Source organism: Meriones unguiculatus, chromosome 5, assembly GCF_030254825.1.
Source record: "Meriones unguiculatus strain TT.TT164.6M chromosome 5, Bangor_MerUng_6.1, whole genome shotgun sequence".
In the NCBI taxonomy this organism is placed as follows: domain Eukaryota; kingdom Metazoa; phylum Chordata; class Mammalia; order Rodentia; family Muridae; genus Meriones; species Meriones unguiculatus.
In genome coordinates this window covers 9512155-9524691 of record NC_083353.1, presented here as the reverse complement: position 1 = coordinate 9524691, position 12537 = coordinate 9512155, and positions in this window count along the sequence as shown.

Sequence of the window (12537 nt, the reverse complement as noted above, 5' to 3'; positions counted from 1 at the left end):
GCATTGGACAAAATCCAGCATCCATTCATGTTTAAAGTCTTGGGAAGATCAGGGAGATAAGGCACATACTTGAACATAGTAAAGGCAATATACAACAAGCCTATAGCCAATATCAAACTAAACAGAGAGAAACTTAAATCATTCCCACTGAAATCAGGGACAATGCAAGGCAGCCCACTCTGTCCATATCTCTTCAACAGTGTCCTTGAAGTCCTTGCTAGAGCAATAAGACAATAAAAGGGAATCAAGGGGGATACAAATTGGAAAGGAAGAAGTCAAAATATCACTATTTGCAGATGATATGATAGTATACCGGAGTGACCCCAAAAATTTTACTAGAGAACTTCTACAGCTGATTAACACCTTCAGCAAAATGGGTGGATATAAATTTAACTAAAAAAAAAAAAATGAATAGCCCTCCTGTATACAAAAGACAAAGGGCTGAGAAATAAATTAAGGAAACAACACCCTTCACAATAGTCACAAAGAACATAAAGTACCTTGGTGTAACCCTAACCAAGAAAGTCAAAGAATTGTATGAAAAAAATTTTAAGTCTCTGTAGAAAGAATTAGAAGAAGATATTAGAAGATGGAAAGATCTCCCATGCTCATGGCTTGGCTGGATTAACATAGTAAAAATGGCCATCTTACCAAAAGCAATCTACAGATTTAATGCAATTCCCATCAAGTTACCAACACAATTCTTTACAGACCTTGAAAGAAAAATTCTCACCTTCATATGGAACAACAAGAAACCCTGAATTGTCAAAACAATCCACTACAGTAAAAGATCTTCAGGAGGTATCTCCATCCCAGATCACAAGCTGTACTATAGAACAACAATACCAAAAACTGTATGGTGTCAACATAGAAACAAAATGGTGGATCAATTGATTCAAATACAAGACCCTAAAATAAATCCACACATGTATGGACACCTGATTTTTGGCAAGGATACCAAAACCATTCAATGGAAAAAGACAGCATCTTCAACAAATGGTGTGGGTCTAACTGGATGTCTACATGTAGAAAAATTCAAATAGATCCATATTCATCACTCTGCACAAAACTAAAGTCAAGTGGTTCAAAACCAAACACACTAAACCTTTTAGAAGAAAAAGGGGGAAGAGCCTTGAACTCATTGGCACAGGAGCCAACTTCATGAACAGAACGCCAACAGCACAGGCTCTAAGAGCAACAATCAAAAAATGGGACCTCACAAAACTGAAGAGCTTCTGCAAAGCAATGGACACCATCATCAAAACAAAACGACAGCCTACAGACTGGGAAAAGATCCTCACCAATACTATATCTGACATAAGACTAATATCCAGTATATATAAGAACTCAAGAAATTAAACAGCAACAAATAAGTAATCCAATTAAAAAATAGGGTACAGAGCTAAACAGAGAATTCTCAGTAGAGGAATGTCAAATGGCAGAAAAACACTTAAAGAAAATTTTAACATCCTTAGTCATCAGGGAAATGCAAATCAAAATGACACTAAGATTTCACCTTACACCCATCAGAATGGCTAAGATCAAAACTCAAGTGACAACACATGCTGGAGAGGTTGTGGAGAAAGAGGAACCCTTCTCCCCTGCTGGTGGGAATGTAAACTTGTATAACCACCTTGGAAATCAATCTGGCATTTTCTCAGACAATTAGGAATAGCGCTTCCTCAAGATCCAGCCATACCACTCCTAGGCATATATCCAAGATGCTCAAGTGCACAATACAGACATTTACTCAACTATGTTTGTAACAGCTTAATTTGTAATAACCAGAACCTGGAAATAACCCATATGTCCCACAATGGAGAAATAGATACAGAAATTGTGGTACATCTACAAAATGGAATATTACTCAGCAATAAAAAACAAGGATATCATGAAATGTGAAGGTAAATGTTGGGATCTGGAAAAGATCTTCCTGAGTGATCTATCCCAGAAGCAGAAAAAGGGACATGGTATATACTCAGTCATATAGACTTATAATATAGGATAAACCTACTAACATCTGTACACCTAAAGAAACTAATCAAGAGGGAGGACTCTTGCTAAAATGCTCAATCCCCATCAAGAAAGACAAAGAAGATGGACATCAGAAGAAGGAGAAAAGAGGGAACAAGTCAGGAACCTGACACAGAGGACCTCTGAAAGGCTCTGCCCTGCAGACTATCAATGCAGATGCTGAGACTTATGGGCAACCTTTGGGTAGAGTGCAGGGAAGCTTAGGAAAGAAGTGGGAAACAGTAAGATCTGGAGGTGACAGGAACTCCACAGGGAGAGCAACAGAACCAAAAAATCTGAGCACAAGGGTCTTTCCTGAGACTGATACTCCAACCAAGGACCATTCATGGAGATAACCTAGAACCCTGCACACATGTAGCCCATGGTGGTACATTGTCCAAGTAATAGGAACAGTGACTGTCTCTGACATGAACTGATTGGCCTGCTCTTTAATCACCTTCCCCTGATGGGAGAGTAGCCTTACCAGGCCACTTAAGAAGGCAATGTAGCCACTCCTGATGAGACCTAATAGACTAGGATCAGAAGGACGGAAAAGAAGTCCTCCCCGATCAGTGGACTTGGGGAGGGGCATGTGCACAGAGGTGGGAAGAAGGGAGGGATTGGGATGGGAGGAGGGACAGAACCACAAGGGGGATACAAAGTGAGTACAGTGTAATTAATAAAGAATTAAAGAAATAAAAAATTAACTTGTATTTCATAATATATGGATTAATAAAATTATTTTTTATTTCCAAAAAAGGAAAAATAGATCTCCAGTTCAAATACAGGAGTTGTTTTACCATGGGGTTTAGTAGCCATCAGCTATGAACTTTACACAGTGTCTTCATTGGATGCCATCACTTTGTTTTCACTCTCCAACTTAGTCCATCTGTCACGGTGATTCTTCTACATTTTTCTCTTCTTTTTTTTTTTATCAGTTACATTTTATTAACTCTGTATCCCAGCCATGTCCCCAATCCCTCATTCCCTCCCAGTCCCTCCCTCCCTCCCTCATCTCCACCGTGCCCCTTTCCAAGTCCACTGATGGGGGGACCTCCTCCCCATTCATCTGATCCTGTTTTATCAGGTATCTTCAGGACTGGCTGCAAAGCCCTCCTCTTCTTTTTATTTGAGTGCCAGTTATTTGCTATGGGCAAATGACTATAAAGTAAAAGGTAGTTTGGATACATGCATGTGTGGCCTCTGACTACTTCCACATTAGAGCTATTATTTTCTCCTATGTAGAATTAGTGATTTTGAAAGGAAAACAAACCACCCAATAATCCATTTTAAAAGATAGAATCTTTTAATTTAAACAGCTTTAAAGGAGCAAGGCTACGCTACACAATGAATTTCCTCTTCTTTGTACTACCTTGGTCTGTATACGCTTGCTATTAAATAGCCAGATCCAGAAAGGAAGATAAGTATGCCAAAGAGAAAACAACGGCTCCACTTGCATGAGGCAGACAAATATCTTTGTATAGAAAAGGTTAAGATGCTTTCATAAGATGGAATTTGCCTTCAGAACACAACCCTCTCCACCTAGGAGTCAACTGATTCCTAGATCCCATCTATGTCAGAAATGAATTCTATAGCAGCAGTTTCAACATTTAATTCCTAGCTCGGTAAGTGAATGTAGAAGCTAAAAATTAAGATTAAAGGTTACCCTTCACCAAAACAGAAAGCAAAACAAAGCAAAGCAAAATAAGAAAACTCAAGCTGTGGTTTTAAAGATCACTCCACTAAATGAAAATGGTGATTAGAGCTGTGTAACAAGTTCTATAAGATGAAAAAAAAAATGCTATGACACTTAAAGAATTACATTTCAAAAGGTACCTTTTCATATAAAACAAACACATGACTTTAAAATAAAGTCACTTAAAGTTACTTTATTTTAAATGTACTTCAAAATAGTTAGTCTTTAAAATAAAGTTCATCTTTATTCTTCTATTGCTTTATAAATTTTGCCCAAATACTTTTCTATTAATCATATGATAATACCCTCAGCAAAATGAACTGAATTGAGACCTACATGGAGAGACATTTAAAAGAGTGGTGTATCTTAATGTAAAATATATAAATACATATTATATATGCATATATTAAAATAAAATAGAACCTTGTGCTTTATTTTTAACAAAAATTTTGCAGAACATTGGTTTATACAGAAAACGAGTATACTTTTTGGTTCAAAAGCTAACATGTCAAATTAAAAATCAAATCCACAAAGACATTTTTAACAAAATATAAATATTTGACATTGTCAACAGGAATGTTATAGAACTTAGTTGGTTCTGAATGCTTTAGATTTATTTATTTAAGTATTTATGTATTTATTTATTATTTGTGTGTGTATGCATGTATGGTGTTTGTGTGTGTGTACTCAGGTGTGGTGGTACATGTGAATGGCAGGCTTGGCAGCACTTGTCTTTATCCACTGAGCCGCTGGCCTTGTTATGAAATTTTAAACCATACTTGATATCATTTAAATTGGAATACTAGGTTTCCATTATCATACACACGGGTCTCTCCACATATCCTCCCCAGGTCTCATTAAACGCTAATACTTAAGCAAAAAAGGCACGTAAGCATCTGAATACTAAAACCAAGAAATCCATGGGGAGATTTGGCTAATTGGATAAAATCAAGCAAGAGAGAAATGGAGCTACAGCATAAACTTGATAACAAAAATCCCAAGATAACAGGATAGTTTTTAAATTGGGTCAAATAAATCATGAATTTTATACATTGAGAAGAAAAATTAGGATGCTGCTGCTCCCAGGAGGTTGCAGGGCCTAGAAAAAAAAAAATGTTCAGAAGGAGTTTAGAAAAAATTATGGCTCCAAAAGTTACAATGAGTTTCAATTTGGAAACACTCTGCTTTCCATTGCCAGAAATCTTCATAAAATATATGAGCTACTATTCAGTGTTATATATTTATACCTAAGGTTAGAAGGGTGTCTACTGAGTGAGTTCTTTCCTATTGGCTCTGGGCTATCATATAAACATCAAATATTTTTTTATATTTATAAACGTAATTTGTAACTAATTAAGTGGACAGTTGCTTAAATATTAATAAAACTCTTAGACATTTTTTTTTGTTTGGAAAGAAGCAGACTTGGATTTAGCAGATATATATTATCAAATTATAAGGTAGAGACAAAGTCAGAATATGTCCTGACAACCAAATATCCAATTTGTTTGCTGTGCTTGGTGTTGATAAAAAAAAAAAAAAAAAAAAAAAAAAAAAAGAGGTCATGAATCTGAATGAGAGTGTTAAGGGTAAATAGGGGGATCAGGGTTGGAAGGGTGAAAGGGAAAGGAGAAAAGGTATAAGCAAAACAAAAAATAATACTGAAATAAAACTAAAAATAAAAAGAGATAAGAGTTCTCATTTTATTTTTGCATTTGTTTACTGTGTATCTATGTATGTTTGAATTTGGATGTGCTTTGTGCCATGGCAAATGTAAAGGTCAGAGGTCTGCTTCCTAGATTAGGTCTTTTCCTTCCACTGTGCATGCTCTGGGAATCAAACTCAGGTTGTCTGTCTGGATGGCAAGCACCCTTTCACCATAAGCCATTTCATCAGCTCTGAGAATAAATTTAGTATGTCTTACTTGTTCACAATTTAAAAAGGCTGCCCTCTTATATTCAATTAGGAGTGTAATCACAGCTATTATGTGCTCAGGAGTATTAGCACACAGTAGAAGTAGGCTCTTTAAGTGAAGCTGTGTATGTCCCTCTGGTTTACTCTCTCTGTTGGTTAAATACCAAGTCAAAGGCGAGCAAATTTGGCCATGTCTCTAATTAGTTAGATTCTTTTAAATAAAAATAGCACTCATACAAATTCCTTCTCTTGATAGGATTTCATTAACCTTTCTTCACTTACTTTGTACAGTAAATATATACAAGGAACAGTAAATAAGTTTGTTCTGCTATAAATCACTATGCATCTTTAACTATTTTGACACTGAGTTGGACATACATCTGACCTAACACACTACCAGCTGTGTGTGAATAGGTATAATCAGCCCTTCCACACTCTATTTTCTTGTTTCTGGAATCTTTTAGATACTCCAGGGAAAGTGGAATGATAATGAATATCCATTAACTAGCTAACAGTGTGAGTTGTATTAGATTCAAGGCCTGCTCTCTAGCTTACAGATATTACATTTAATATTAGCCTATCTTTAATTCACTTTGGTGACTTCATCTTCCACCCTCTTATTTCGTTTCTACAGCTCGTCTTCAAGTTGTGTTACTCATTTTTGTCAGAAGCTTCAAGTCTTATTTAATAGTAATGTCCCGATCTTCATCCCAGTTTATCTGAGAAAAACAAACACATGCTGCCCCTCCTATGTAGTTCTAATTTTTATATTCATTTTTATGATTCTATTTATTTATTTGTTTAATTGTTTCTCTGTTTAGTTTCTGTCTGAATGACCTCCTCCAATATTAGTGTGTGAAGTTCAATGTGTGATTTAAGCTTTAGTAATATTTCTTTTACAAAGGTGGGTTCCTTTACATTTGGGGCACAGATATGCAGAATTAACACATAATCTTGGCATTTTTTTCCCTTTGATTAGTAGGAAGTATCCTCAATCCCTTTTGAATAATTTTGGTTGGACATCTATTTTATTGGATATTAGAATGGCTACTTCAGCTTGCTTCTTGGGTCTGTTTGTTTGGAAAATCTTTTCCCAGCCCTTTACTTGAGGTAAAGTCTATCTTTGATGTAGAGGGATGTTTCTAGTTTGCAAAAGGATGATGAATATTGTTTTTACATCCATAATGATAGTCCCTGCCTTTTACTAGGGAATTTAGTTCATGGATTTTGAGAGATAGTAAGGATAAATGATTTGTTAATTCCTGTCACTTTGATGCTGGTACTGGTTGTAGTGTCTGTGTATGTGTGCATGCATGTGTGCCTACGTGTGTGTGTTTGCATGCTATTTTTTGTTTTTTTCTTGGTGTCAAAGTATTTCAGAAGTTTTGGGGGGTGTAGCTAATCTCATTATGTTAGAATTTTCCTTCTAGTATCTTCTGTAGGGCTAGATTTATGGATTGATATTTTAAATTTTGGTTTTGTCATGGAATGTCTTGTTTTCTTCATCTACAATGATTGAAAGTTTTGCTGGGTATAGTAGTCTGGGCTGACATCTGTAGTCTCCTAGTATCTGCATGACAGCTGCCCAGGCCCTTTTCACTTTCAGTCTCTGTTGAAAAGTCGGGTGTGATTCTGATAGGTCTACATTTATATGTTACTTGGCCTTTTTTCCTTGCAGCTTTTAACATTTTTCCTTTGTTATGTAGATTTAGTGTTTTAGGAATTTCTTTTCTAGTATATTTTCTAGTATTTTCTAGTATATTTGGTGTTCTGTAAGCTTCTTATTATGTATTCTTCTAGGTCTCGCTCTTGTTTTTGTTTATTTTGGTTTTTTGAGAATGTTTTTTTGTGCAGCTTTTTAGACTCCCTTGCAGACCAGGCTGGCCTCAAACTCAGAAAGACCCACCAGCCCCTGCTTGCCAGAGGGCTGGAATGCAAACCTGTGTCACCGCAGGTGATGGGAAAGTCTTTTTTTCTTTTAGGTTAGGAAAATTTCCTTGTATAATTTTATTAAAAATATTTTTTAAGCCTCTGAGCTGGGAATCTTCTTTTCTGCTACTATTCTAAGGTTTTCTATTTTCATAGTGTCCCAAAATTTCTGGTTGTTTTGTTTCAGAAGCTTTTTAGATTTAACATTTTCTTTGACCAATGTATCATTTTTTTTATATCATATTTCCTATGCCTGAGAGTCTCTCTTCCATTTCTTGGCAATACTCACATCTGTGGTTTCTGTTCTCCTAGCCAGGTCGTCCATCTCTAGAATTCCCTCAGTGTGTGTGTGTGTGTGTGTGTGTGTGTTTTATTTTTTTCTTTTCTTTTTTTTCTAATTCTATTTCCATTTTAAGGACTTGAACAGTTGTACTAATTTCCTTCATCTGTTTTATTGTTTTTTCCTGTATTTTTAATTTTAATTTTAATAAAAATTACAGTATATTCACTTTGTATCCCAGCTGTAGCTCCCTCCATCATTCCCTTACAATACCATCCTCCCTCCCTTATCTCCTTCCATGCACCTCTCCAAGTCCACTGATAGGGGAGGCCCTTCTCCCCTTCCTTCTGACCCTAGCCAATCAGGCCTCATCAAGACTGGCTGCATTGTCTTCCTCTGTGGTCTGGTAAGGCAGCACTCCACTTAGGGGGAGGTGATCAAGGAGCCAACAACTGAGTTCATGTCAGAAACAGTCTCTGTTCCTCTTACTAGTGAACCCACTTGGATACTGAGCTGCCAGGGGCTACAATCTGAGCAGGGGTTCTATGTTATCTCCATGCATAGTCCTTGGTTGGAGTATCAGTCTCGGAAAAGACCCCTGTGCCCAGATTTCTTGGTTCTGATGCTCTCTTTGAGGAACTCCTGTTAACTCCAGGTCATTCTATCTCCCCCTTCTTTCATAAGATTCCCTGCACTCTGTCCAAACTTTGGCTGAGTCTCAGCATATGTTTTGATATTCTGCTGGGTGGAGTCTTTTAGAGGCCCTCTTTGGTAGGTTCCTATCCTCTCTACTATTTCCAATTTCCAATGTTTGTCCAGTTTGCCTTTCTGAGTGAGGATTAATCATCTTACCCAGGGTCCTCCTTCTTGTTTAGCTTTTTTTTCCAGTACTTATTAAAGAGGTTTATTCACTTTCTCATTAGAGGCATGTATCATCTTCATAAGATGGGATAGTGGGTCATTTTCTTATGCTTAGGTGCTATTAAGATAACCAGGGCTTATTATATTGGGATAACTGTGCTATGGCCATATTGCCCTGATTCTTGTTGATTGTTTTCTTACCCTGGCCTTTAGCCATCTGGATGTCCCTGGCACTGGTAAGCCTACAGGAATGCAGGCAGAGTTGTGGTCTAGAACATGAGCACAGGGTATAGGGCTTAAGTAATCATTGCTGGGTGAGTGAGCCCTAAGGAAACTTGGTGAGTAATCAGCCTGGATGGGACCTACCTTTTTGTTCCTGGTATTGGCAGACTTCCAAAATTGAAGGCACTGGCATGAGAAAAAAAAAGAGGTTGTGGCATGCAGGGGACAGAGATCAGTTCCCTGTAACTGTGCCTCAGAGTTGCCTGGCAGGCAGGAGATTGGGGGCAGAGGTATTGTTATAAAGAAAGAAAATCCATTGTGTAGATATACCACAATTTCTTCATCCATTCTTCAGTTGAGGGGCATCTGGGCTTTTTCCATCTTCTGGTTATTACAAATAAAGCTGCTATAAACATGGTTGAGCAAATGTCCTTATTGTGTACTAGAGCCTCTTTTGCATATATGCCTAGGAGTGGTATGGTTGGATCTTGAAGAAGCGCTATTCCTAGTTGTCTGAGAAAGTGCCAGATTGCTGCCCAGAGTGGTTGTACCAGCTTACATTCCCACCAGCAGTGGAGGAGTGTTCCCTTTCTCCACAGCCTCTACAGCATGTGTGATCACTTGAGTTTTTCATCTTGGCCATTCTGATGGGTGTAAGGTAAAATCTCAGGGTCATTTTGATTTGTATTTCCCTAATGGCTAATGACGTTGAGCATTTCTTTAAGTGTTTCTCTGCGATTCTATATTTATTGCTCAGCAATTAAAAATAAGGAAATCATGAAATTTGCAGTTAAATGGTGGGACATGGAAAGGATCATCCTGAATGAGCTGTCCCAGAAGCAGAAGGACACACACGTTATATACTCACTCATACATGTAATATAGGATGAACCTACTAAAATCTATACATCTAAAGAAACTAATCAAGACAGAGGACCCTGACTAAAATGCTCAATCCCCATCCTAAAAGGCAAAGAGGATAGACATCAGAAGAAGAAGAAAACAGGAAACAACCTAGGAACCTGCCAGAGAGGGCCTCTGAAAGGCTCTGCCCTGCAGACTATCAAAGCAGATACTGAGACTTATGGCCAACTGTTGGGCAGTGTGCATGGAATATTATGTAAGAAGTGGGAAATAGTAAGATCTGGAGAGTTCAGGAACTCCACAAGGAGAGCAACATAGCCTGAAAATTTGATCTCAGGGTTCTATATTTATTCCCAGAGACTCATACTCCAACAAAGTACCATGCATGGAGATAACTTAGGACCCTTGCACAGATATAGCCCATGGCAGTTTAGTGTCCAAGTGAGTTACATAGTAATGCCAAGAGGGACTGCCTCTGACATAATCTGTTTGGCCTGCTCTTTGATCACCTCCCCCTGAGGGGGGAGCAGCCTCACCATGCCACAGAAGATGACAATGCAGCCACTCCTGATGAGATCTGATAGACTAAGAACAGAAGGAAGGAGAGGAGGACCTCCATTATCAGTGGACTTGGGGAGGGGCATGAATGAAGAAGGGGGAGGGAGGGTGGGGTCAGGAGGGGAGGAGGTAGAGACTTTTGTGGGGATACAAAGTGAATAAAATATAATTAATTTAAAAAATTAAAATTAAAATTAAAAAAATAAAAGAAAGAAAATCCCAAATGTTTGATTTTACAAATAAAGAGTCAGGAGCCAGATGATGGGGTAAAAGCATACTAGCTCAAGAAGGCAGAGAAAATGCCCAGGTGACTTTCCTGCTCAGCAGACAGCCCAGGAGGAAAGAGCCCCTTCTCCTTCTCCATGAATTCTTTAAAAACTGAAATTCCCTCCTTTCTACTTCCTGTGCACCTCCCTATCCACCCTCCAGACTTCTGCTCACTCTCTATATTTTCCCCATGTTGACTTCCTGCCAACTGCTTGCTTGCTCTGTCTCTTGAACTAGGGTTAACCTTATTTAATCATGTTTACAGAAAATTCTTGAATTAAAGATGTATGTTATGGCTGAGCCACACTAGCAACCACCTGTTTATAATAAACAGAAAGTTCTTGGATCAAAGGTGTGTGGTAGGGCTGGGCCACACCAAACTAGAACTAGTGTTTTTCCAGTACAAAATCTAGGGGTTTATTGTGTGAGCAAATATCCTGTAACAGGGAAGAGTTCATCTGGGTGCCCCTGGAGCCAGCAAGCCTCTGGGTATGCAGACAGAGTTGTAGGCCAAAAAATGTAATGCAGAGGACAGAACTCAGTTTGAAGCTTTGGGTGTGCTCTAAGGGTCCTCGTAGGTGAGATTGCAAGGGTAGCATTAGACCTGTTTGTTTCAGCTACTGTCAAGCCTCTTGGAATGCAGGTAGAGCTGTGAATTAGAAAATGGAGCTCAGGGACAGGGCACAGTTCACCACTTCCTGCTTTCCTGTAATTACTGATTCTTAGTTTCCTTGTTGAGTTTGTGAAAATATTAACAACTTGGAAATAAGTTTAATTAGTGTTTCCTTATCTACAAATTTCTCTTTAGTGACATCAAACTCAGGGTCATGAGCATGCCAGGCAGACACTCAACAATTGAGATATACAGTTATCTCCAAATGGTCTAAATCAACAGTGGAAAAACTTTGCCATCTCCCATCAAGTATGGTAGATAGAACTCTGCTCCTCTCTACAGATGTACACATTCTAATCCTGAGAGTCTGTAACACATTACCTTACATGGCAAAGAAAGTGTTTTGCAGACTGATCAGTTTTTTTTCCCCTTATACAGAAATACAATCTGACCATATGTTTCCTTGTAAAAGGGAAGTGGGAGGTTGGAAGTTTGAGAAGTAAACATGGTTATGAAAGTAGAGGGGGGAAGTTGTAGGTTGTATGAGAAGTGGAGTCCTAAAGCAGTGTGTAAGAATTGCCCTAAGAGCTAGAAAGGCTGGGATTGTATTGTTACCTGAATCCTCTAGGAAGCAGAAAAAGTGTAAGCCACTATTTAGGGACTACTGACTTCCAAGAGTATGAGAAAATACCTGCTGCTTTATACAAGTAATATAGTGTTTTGTGGTAGGAACAAAGGAACTAATGTTTCAAATATCATTTGGTAGCTTCCTTAACGGTAGAAACACCTGACAGATGAACTCTGATCAATAGTTTGTGAGCAAGAAATATTGTATATCCTTAAGTTAAAACATTTGAAATCTAATATGCAACTTCCTAGTGTCTTCTTAAAGTAAAGAGACAAACAAAGCCATGTCAATTTAGGCAGTCAAAAAGGCCTAGAAAGTTCAAACAAGGTAAGGTTACTTTTAGCCTTAATGCCTCAGTGAGCATGAAGCTGAAACACACACCAACCCAAATTCAAGATGTTGTGTATATAAATATGTTTTTGTTTTAATCCCAGGAGTGAGATGTGGGACTGATTCAGATAGTCCACAGGAGCAAACTATTTGCCTCGTGCAGCCTCTGAGAGGAGCTCTTTGACAGCTGCAGATAGTTTACATCTGAGGACTCTAGAGGGAGAATAAATACAAGAGCCCAGAGAATATTGGGTAGCTCTGAGAAAGAACAAGGCTGCTGCTGTTTCCCCTTGTTGCTCCTAATTGCTGTTGGTGCAGTGAGACAAGAAGTTGGAGATCTCCTGAAATGAGGATTGAACTGCCTC